The sequence below is a fragment of the Ixodes scapularis genome, unplaced genomic scaffold, assembly GCF_016920785.2.
Source record: "Ixodes scapularis isolate PalLabHiFi unplaced genomic scaffold, ASM1692078v2 PGA_scaffold3__209_contigs__length_174095766, whole genome shotgun sequence".
Classification (NCBI taxonomy): domain Eukaryota; kingdom Metazoa; phylum Arthropoda; class Arachnida; order Ixodida; family Ixodidae; genus Ixodes; species Ixodes scapularis.
In genome coordinates this window covers 123,232,820-123,242,921 of record NW_024609868.1, presented here as the reverse complement: position 1 = coordinate 123,242,921, position 10,102 = coordinate 123,232,820, and the positions used below count along the sequence as shown (strand labels likewise).

At 48.7% G+C, this 10,102-nt stretch overlaps 1 pseudogene; it reads right to left on the bottom strand.

The window, feature by feature from the left end:
• Positions 1 to 5,491: 5,491 nt before the first annotated feature.
• LOC115332887 lies at positions 5,492 to 6,934 on the bottom strand (annotated as a pseudogene).
• Between the last annotated feature and the right edge of the window lie 3,168 nt (positions 6,935 to 10,102).

The window sequence follows — 10,102 nt, the reverse complement described above, 5'->3', positions numbered from 1 at the left end:
TTGTTCCGGCGTAGAAGTGCACTTTCACGGAGCACAGGTGTGCGGCGCACCGAAGAGCTGCCTTCAAGCTGGTAGTTCCTGTGCCATGCTTTAGGTGACGCTGTGCTGCTTCCGAAATTGTTCCGGCGTAGACGTGCACTTTCACGGAGCACAGGTGTTGCAGTTGGTATTGATCCCGCTGGTCAGTCGCACGTTTCGTCAACACAAATGTTTCATCCACACTCGTTACGCGAATTGCAAGCTGTCCGGACATTTCACCGAGCGTGTTACGTACCCAGCTCAGGCCGCTTTGTAGCAACAGTCTGCAGTGGCTCATTACCAGAAAAGTGGTCCCACATCCATTTCAGTTCAGTTCGTCCACGGCAGTCGCCAAACCCCGAAGGAGAGGATTTATTCGGACAGAATGCCACTGAAGCAATGCAGCTTCTTCAGTGGTCAGGATAGATTCTCTTCTGCTAGTTTTGTTATACTGTCACGGATCCTTGTTCCAGTCCTATCTTCTATCAGTATTCACTATTCTGGGACACTGCAGGTCATGCTCAGCTGTAATCGTACGTTCAGGTGGAGGTGCTGGGCACTTTACCCGTAGCCCTCCACTCTGTGTGAACCCGGCGGCTCTTCAGCCGAGTTACCCGATAATGGGACACGGCTGGCGGACTATTCCGCGTCTTATACCCCTGTCGAGCCGTAGGCAAAGTCCTGACCCGAGCCTGGCAGAACAACCGCAAGACGACCGAGTACCACAAGGAGTAACCTCGGAAATACACCACGAAGCACCTGAAATCCGAGCCAGTCGCTGCTACCAGGAAAAACCACCGGAATTCGGTCTCCTGTCAGAAAATCCGAACCTGACTAAGCCAACAATGACAAACCTGTAGCAGCAAACCGTGTCCCCTCCCACCATTGTTTGCATGCCCGTCGCAAATCACACTCCGACGCTTTTTCACGCAAGCTGTATGAAGACGTCAAGGACTGGATTGAACAATATGAGAGTGTCGCCCGCCACATTGGGTGGACAGACAACCAGCTCCTGCAGAACCTATACTTCTCGTGGAAGCAACTGCCGGCGCTGGTCTGAGAACCATGGATCCTCCTTAACGTCATGGGAAGTTTGCAAGATCAAGCTGAAGCGCGCATCCGTCAGCCAACATCAACGAAAGAGAGCCGCATTCTTGATTCTGCCCAGGACACTGCCCCAATGAGAGCGCCACCGAACTCGTGGAGGATGTTTTGCGCTTGATCGAGCGCCCACGCCCACGCCGACCTTGATGCTACAGAAGACAAGAACCTAAGAATCTTATGCGCCTCACGTGAGGGACAACACCTTCGGCAGCCTTGTCCGCAACCCCCCAACAACAGCCGAAGTGTTCATATCACTGAGGCTTTCAACATGGAATGTGCACTGCATGCGTGAGCCTGCCACTATGAACAACTTCCCGGCGTCTCGACACTCGAGTTGTCCAGCTACTACTTCGACGCCAGCCTCCCAGGCATCCACGACATCACCCACGACGTTGTCTGGGAGGAGATCAGGAAGCTACTTCCTGCCATCAGTTGCCCGGCTTTTATTTTGATTGCCGAGATTGTTTCGGAACAAGTTTGACAGGTATTTCAACCGAGACTTCTGCGAGTGAAGCGGCATCTGACAAACCAAGGGCAACTTACGCCACAATGGCACGACGACCGCCACCGGCTGCCCCTTAGTATTCAATGCCAATTCAATGAGACACTCTAACGCCGAAGCATTCCCGACATCGTGTGTAGGACTGTGCTCAACAAAGTGCACCGAGGAAAACGTAGGTGATGCGAATGTGCGACCGAAAACCACTTTGCTACCACTGCATGAAGCCGACCATATCTACCAAAGCAGCCCGTACCAATGAGTTGGTCGGCGAGGGTTCGTACCAAACGACCTTCGATTACGTCTCGAGGAGCGACCACGGGAGATTAAGGATTACCTTCGGCGACCTTTGTCCCTGATGCCGAAGGTGATGAATCGAAGATTCTGAATCCCTGATTACCCCGAAGCTCCTCATGTCCATCACCTCAACAAGAGGTAAACACGACAAAGCAGGTGAGCGGCGATGCAGTGACAGTGGATTTGGTGTCGGTTGTCGTCCAAGGACAATACCTAAAAATTTGCTGACACCAATTTTCTGTGTCCACTCCACGAAGCACACAATTTCCAACTTTGAGGGAGAATGCCCCTGAGTGACTTGAAGGAATAGAATGGTTGGTTGCTCTCAAAAGTGAACTGCAAGCATCACCAGACTTGGATAGCAAACAAAAATTGTTGCCAGCTTTCAAGTCAACGGTGCAGCAAAAGGCACAGTCACATAAGCAATACATGCCCGAGCTTGCTACATTGATTCCGAAAACTACCAGAAAAATTTTCGGATTAGAAGGAAGCCCTGCAGCTTCAGTGCACATGACGTATGATTACAAGACAGCATCAGTCGGTCAAAGTTGCCACTCGACCAAACTGAACACCGACGTGCCAGGAGCGTCATCCGACAACAAGGTCCACAGGTACTACGACTGAACGCCTGACACGAGACTGTCGCAGAAAGAACTCGTTATGGAACTATTTACTAAGAATCAATAATTATGTAATCAAGTGGAAATAAACATATTTGATACACTAACCAGATAAACATATTTCCGCTTGCCTTCATGCCTTGAGAGTCTACACACCGAGAATTGTGTCCATTGCACGCTCTGGACCTTACGAGGACACTCGCTTCTCTGACCCTTCAATATTAATTAAGGGGTCATACCAGACTGGCAGACTTCTTGCAAGGGGCTGCACTCGTTCAACCTTTCCTGAACATGTGGTGCATCCGAAAACCAACTCCAGTGATGTGAAAATGTTATTTATTAATTTATTCCTTCCAGGGGCCTTCGTAGGCATTGCAGAGAGGATACTTAAAGCTACACACATGATAATAGCATTAAAGCACACTGCTGTAACTTGTTAATTGGAAAAACAAACACACCTCTGAGCATATAGTTTAATAGTATGTGTTGATGCATTGTTATATAGCATGACACTTCCTATATGTATGACACAATAGACCCTTTGCAGAACCTTGTCAAGCAACACAACCGTCACCATTTTTTTCGGCGCAAAGCACACGAATGGGCCCCAGTTCACGTCGAACGCCAATGCAGCATTCGAGTCCAATAGGTGCTGAGCCGAATTCACAGGGATGGCGGACATAACATTCTTGTCGAACAAATACCCAAAGTATGAAAGCCTGGGGTAATTACAGTAGTAGCTACTGTAATTTGTTTCATCAGAATTTGGCAGACGGCAAAGGCTACGGTCTCGGTGAGTCAATACACACATTGGAGAGAGGCACATGACAGCATATCACCAGAGTGCTCTCAGTGCTTGTCTGCACAGATTTGTCACACACCTTCACTCCGTCTCTCTGATTGGCTCGACGGGGCTGTGGCGGTTGGCCTTTTCCAAGTTACGGTGATGCGAAGTATAGACAGCCCACACTTTTAAAAAGAGTCTATTGAAGAGACCGAAAGTAATGGTAGTCAACATTTTTCAACAAGACTGCTCTCCAGGCAAGGGATGAACACAAATATGAATCGTCTTATCCAGGTAATTAGAACAATTAAATAATTGACCGACTAATACAACGCACTCTTGATGGAAAAGAGTATAGCTGCAATAAATCCTACAAAACAGAAAAAAATGCGCAGTTAACCTATGCATGCACCAAAACAGTTGTTCTTATAGCAAGTCGAATAGTTTTGAAGCAGGTGCCTGCAACGATTTATTCTTCCCCATACTCAATAAAACGCCAACCACGTAGCTGAAAATAAGGGTGCACTTCGCACTCACACACACACACACACAAAAAAAGGAAGAAAAGCGATCGAATGTAGAATCGTGGATTAGCACAAAAGGTTAAAATCGCAGGAGCTTCCTCGCTAAAAGTTGCCATGGTTGTTAGGTGACGGAGGGCTGAAACAACTTCCCTTAGGCCCTAACGCGACGTATACATTTCGCGTAGATTCTCAGATATTTCAACGTTCAAACAAAGCTAAGAGAATGCGAAAATTTCATGTTAAAAGCACTCAAAGTTCTATCGATCCTCGGACACATCCCGGAATCCAAGCACCGGTACGGCGATGCAGAGCTGATGCTGTCTCACAGGCGTTAATATCCAGATGATCCAGAGCGATCTTGCGCAAAAACGGTATAAAGTCTCATTCCTTCATATTTTCACATTATACCTGCGTCAGCGAGCACGAAGAAGCCCGAAGTCGTCGGAAAGCAGCTGCACATCACGGCTACCGCGCACCGAACAAACTCGCATCCGCCAGCTCTGGGCGCTGCCATCTTACCTGTGACGTCACGGCTCTTGGGAGGTCACGTGACGAGTGGTCACATTTGCGTAAAATATGGCGGCAACCGGGGGGGTGCCACTTCCGAACTTCCGGTTTATCACTCTAAGCCCCTCTACCTCGTTGAAAATAATGCACCCGAGTTCACTTCATGCCTAGAGTCACTAAATGAGCTTTAAAGTATCGGCACTCCGTCCCCCAAAATTGTTTTGGGCGCCGCCATTTTGGGTCTTGTTCAGAGCAAACGCAACTGCCGATCGTCATCATCCAAAAGTACGACTTCCTCAGCATTAGATGCGGTGCTAGGAAGCTGATGCAATATTGCAATTCTCTGTCGCGGGCTGTTTAAACATTTGTGGGGGACGGAAAAGCGTTTCCTCTGATTTTAAATAAGGCTTCAGGTAACTGGCAACCATGATTTTAAGCCACAATATGGCCAAGTGTCGTTACTCTGAACCGTAGCTAATTTACTGGCACAAGCGGGAACACTGAGGAAGAGGCAGGTGTGAAAAGGTAGTGGCTTGTGGAATCCACGGGGCTTACGTCATGGCTTATCCGGGTATTACAAGCCTCTTGAACAAGAGCATGAATAGTGTCATTAAATAAGCTACGCGTCAGAGTAGCGACATTTGGCTATATTGTGGCTTAAAATCATGGTTGCCAGTTATTTGAAGCTTTATCTGAAATCACAAGAAACGCTTTTCCGTCCTCCACTTTAAACAGTGTGCGACAAAGCAAAGCAACATTACATGCGCTTCCTAACACCGAATTTAATGCTGAGGATGTCGCACTTTTGAATCATGACGATCGTCAGTTGTGCCTGCTCTGCACAAGCACCAGAATGGTGGCGTTCACAACACTGTCGGGGAAGAGGGTGCCGATACTCTAAGCGCAGCCAATTTATTTGCTCTCGTTCCCGCGAAACTCCTTTTCCCTGACTGAAACTGAAAGTAAATATGAATAATACACCATTATTATAGCTTACTTAGTGATAACCAACTACACATAATGAGATGGATGGATGGATGAAAACGTTTATTGAAAAAGAACTCCGATGACCGAAGTCATCGCAACGCGGTGACCTTGTGGTCTGGCGTCGTCTTTTGGGGAAATCGGGGTGGGGGGTTTAAATGCAGGAGGTCAGGCCGCCTGTAGAGATATACTCTAATAGTGATCTCAGCACCCGAGTCTTTCGTTGGGAATCACCCGCCGGGTGTGTCCAGTCCCGGAGATTGCTCGGCCGGTCGATTTGTTTCATCTTGCTGAAGATGAGGCACCTGTAAGTTTTGAGCCCTTCGCAGTCCCAGAGTATGTGGTGCAAACTGGGGCGCGAGTCCTCCTCCCTGCAAAGTTTGCACCGGGGGTCAGGTGGTACTGCGTAAGGGTGTTTTTTCTTGAGGGCATAAAGTTCGAATTTGTATTGGAGGTTAGGAGTCACCGCTCCGCCAGTGCGAATGCGCCGTAGCAGCACGATTTCTTTTCTTCGAAATGTGTCCTTCGGGATAGGGTGTTACTCTGGGGACCAGGATCTTTCTAGGAGGCGTTTCCTTGTTCGTTGGTCTATGCGCAGTTCTTCAACAGGGTCGTATGTATCCTGGTCCTCATGAGGATTGTCGTTGCAATCGCTCGGTTGCGGGTGTGACGGGCTGACGTCCGAAGGCCGAGGCTGCAGGGACGGTTGCGTGAGGTTTCTCATCGCCTGCTGCGCGGCTTCGTGTGCAAGCTCGTTGCCGGGTATTCCCTCATGTCCGGGGACCCACCTGACGCTGATCCTGGCCCCCTTGTTCCGGTATAGTCGGATTGCGGAGTCAAAGATAGCTTTTATGGTGGGGCTTGCAGAGTACTTGTGTTGTCTAAGTTCTATAACCACTTCTTGGGAGTCTGTATAGAGAACTAGCTGCTGGTCAGTTCCTAAGTAGGGTGTAGCACCTTCAATGGCCTGCAGGACAGCCTTGCACTCCGCATATTCTGGTGTGCGATGGCCTAGGGGATTGCCTTGGGTCACTGTCCAGGTTGCGTGTTTCTTGAGGTAGGTGACTGCAGTGGCCCAACCTGTGGTGCCGAGGCTAGCGTCTGCGTAAGCCACCATGTTGTTAGGGGTCGCTAGTATCTGTGCTAAGTCTTTCTTGTGTTGTCTTGCGTAATGTTCCCGGCGTTTCTTGTGTCTATCTGCATCCATGTTCTTAGGTAGGGGTTTGGAGCCTTCTGTCACATCGATGAGTTGCCATGGAGGGGGTTGTTTGGGGATTGGAGGATCTACCTGGATTTGAACGCCCATGAATTTCGCGATCATTTTGCCTTCGTTTGTATGTTGTAGGCGAGAGGCTTGAGCGTCTTTCTGCTGCTGGATCAGATCAGCGATATCCGGGATGAAGATACACTTGGCCAGCTCTTCACTACGGGTGTGTTTCGGGAGTCCGAGGATGGTTCTTCTTGCTTCATTTAGCAAGGTCTTGAGTCGGTTGTGATGTCGCCGGGTGAGGGGATAAAATCCCGCCGCATAAGTAATTTTTGAGACTAGCACTGACATGACCAGCTTCTTTGCAGTCTTTTCCCCCGCGCCGCCCATCTTGGGTGAGATGCGCCTAACCAAATTAATGCCTTGTTTCCATTTTTTAAGTATTTCGGTGATCCAGGCTGTGGTGTTCTTTGGCGAGTATCCAAAGTTTACTCCTAAAATTTTTATGGAGTCTTCTCGTTGGATTGGGTTTCCGGCAAAGGTAAGCCCTAGGTTTTTGTTGTTCTGATTCCTTCCATATATTGTGTACTTTGTTTTTTCAGGTGAAGGGTACATTCCTACTTCGTTAAGATATGATTCGATGGTGTTGACTCCTCTTTGCAGGGCTGCTGCTTGCAGTTCGGGGTTCCCTTCGTGTGTCCATATGGTCACATCGTCTGCGTACGCAGTGGCTTTGAGGTGAGGAATTTCATACAGTTTCCATAAGAGTGGTGCCATCACTATATTGAATAGAGTTGGGAATAGTACGGCTCCCTGCGGAACGCCAATGTTGTTTTCGTGTGTGCGTCCTTCCCTGCCGTCTTTACCACAACCAGCTCTAATCTTGTAGGTGCGTCCCGTGAGGAAGGATTTGACAAAGTCGAGTTGTTTTACGTCAAGACCCTGTTGTTCCATCTTGTCTATTATGAACTCGTGGGGGACAGTATCAAAGGCCTTTTTGATGTCTATAGATGCAATCACTCGCATTTGTTTCTTGGCTGGGTGCATGTCAACGACGTCTTTATAGATCATAGATAAGCTGTCATGAGTGCTGAGATTTGCCCTAAAACCTGTTTGCGTGGGATGGAAGATACCTAGATTTTCTGCGTTGTATTGGATTCTGGCAAGCACCATACGTTCAAGGAGCTTGCCCATGATTGATGTAAGCGAAATTGGTCGTACGTTTTTGGGGTCCCTCGCTGGTTTCCCTGGCTTGGGTATGGGAGTGACGAGGGAGAGCTTCCATTCTTCGGGCAGCTGCCCTGATTCCCATATGTCGTTGAACCATTTTAGGATGACGAGTTTGGTTGTATGGGGTGCATTTCTAAGCATTGAGACAGTAACGCCATCGTGGCCTGGTGCACTTTTGGTTCGGCAGTGGTGAATCGCAGCTCCAAGTTCCCACTCAGTAAAGGGGAGGTCTTGGGGTTTTTCCGATGGTCCTGCATGCTTGGGTAGATATATCCCGGCTTTTGGTTTGGTGGTGGGTTGCGGGAAGAAAGTTTCCCCCAGTTTGTCTAGGATGTCCTCTGTTGCTTCGTTGGAGAGAAGGGCTATTACTGGAATGGGGCTGACTCCATTTCGTTTGCCCAGCATAGAGTTGAACGTTCTCCATACATCCCCAATGCTGGTGTTCTTGTCGAAGGTTTCGCAGTAATCCAACCATCGTTCGGTGGCTAGTTGTCATGAATATTTGCTAGCCTCCTCAGTTAGTCGGTTGACTTTGTCGAGATGTTTCTTTAGTTTTCCTTTAAGGTACTTTTCCAGAGCTCTGGTTCTCTTGTCCCAAAGGGCCAGGAGGTGGTAGTCTGGTTCAGGTGTGTCATCCCTGACTTCCCTTACTTCAGTGGCCAGGTGGGTGGCTGCCGTTAGCAGTGCGGTGACCTGGTGTGGCTGCAGGTCTTCCCTTTGCTCTTCTAAGTTCTCTCTAAACTTGTCCCAGATTATGGTTTGAGTGGGACGTTTGGGTTTGAGGTTGTTGCTTCCGATTGCCGCATCAATAATTATCGGGAAGTGATCACTACCCCACGCATCCCGCATCGTGTCCCAGCTGAGCTTGCGTGCTGTTGCTGGGGTTGCTAAAGTGACGTCGATGATGGAGTCAGTTTGATTGCTTGCTGTAGCATGCCTCGTTGGTTTGGTAGTGTCGTTTACCAGTTCGAGTTCATTGTGCTCTATGATTTCAAGGAGTCTTCTGGTTTTCTGGTTAAGCTGGTTATTTTTCCAGTCTTCGAGTTTGGTGTTAAGGTCTCCACCCAGAATGAGGTAGTCATCCGGGTATTCATTCTTTAAGTGGGTGATCCATTCAAAGTTCCATTGACTGCCAGGGCATGTATATGCTGACGTTACAACAAGTCGTCTCTTGGTTGTATAGAGAGCAATTCTTACTGCAGTAATTTCTTGGGAGTCTAAACACCACTGGGATGTATCCAGCTGAATGCATGGCAGGTTCTTGCTTACAAACAGGTTGACTTGTGCCCTGACTTCCCATTCCCCAGGTCTGATATGTGCAGTTGCGAGATTCTGTCGTTTAATGGAGGGATTTGAGAATTTCAAGTACCCTGATAATTCGATGTCGTTTGTTCTAGTTTCTTGTAGCAGGAGGATATCAAACTTATAATATTTGATGTGCACGAGTAGTTCGGACTTGCGTCGTGGGAGGCTGCGACAATTTCATTGTAGGATTCGCAACGTACCCGTCCGATCGTGGTTAGCACTCATGTTCGGGCATGGCCTGGCTTGTCGTAGGTGCTGGTCCAAGCTTCTGGAGGATTGTTTGCTGGAACTGCTGCATTTGTTGCTGTGTTTGTTGCATTTGTTGCTGCATCTGTTGTTGCGTTTGGTGCATTTGTTGGTTCATCTGTTGTTGGATCTGTTGTTGAAACTGGAGGAACATCTGTTGCCAGTTTATCTGATTCGTTGGTGCCGCTTGCTTTGGCGGAGTGGGCTCCCTGGTGGAGATTACTCGATGTTCCTGCGAAGCTTCTCGACGGGTTTGCTCCCGTTCTTGCTGATTCGCATCTTGGATTGCCTTGCGGGTTTCCATTGCTTCCTTGAGACGCCTGGCGATAGTTGCCTTGCGGGCTTCTCGTTTTTGTTTGTCCTCTTCGATCTTCCTCTCAAATTTAAGGAGATCTGCTTTCATTTGTTTCAGGATTGCTGTGTCTGATTTGTCTTCGGCTTCCATGGCGTGGAGTTCCTTCTGCCAGGCTTTGATTTCTGCTTCGTCGTTAGCGTAGTAACCCTTGTTTCCATCTCTGCGGGCCGTGTGTGCGTAGCTGGGGCCTCGGTGGTTGTTGTGCCGCAGAGATGGTGAACGGTGACGAGAATTGGTTCCTTCAAGTTTTTGGCGCGACTGGCTTCTAGACTTTTCTTCAGTGGTGCGTGCTTCATGGTAGGCGTCGTTCTTAGTTCTCTCACGGTTTGAGAGAATGCCTGGTTGTTTCAGTGTCGGGTAGTCTTCGAGCGTTACCCTCGGCGGTTTCTGCGTGTTTGAGGTGCTTCCTCCTTTTCCCTTGC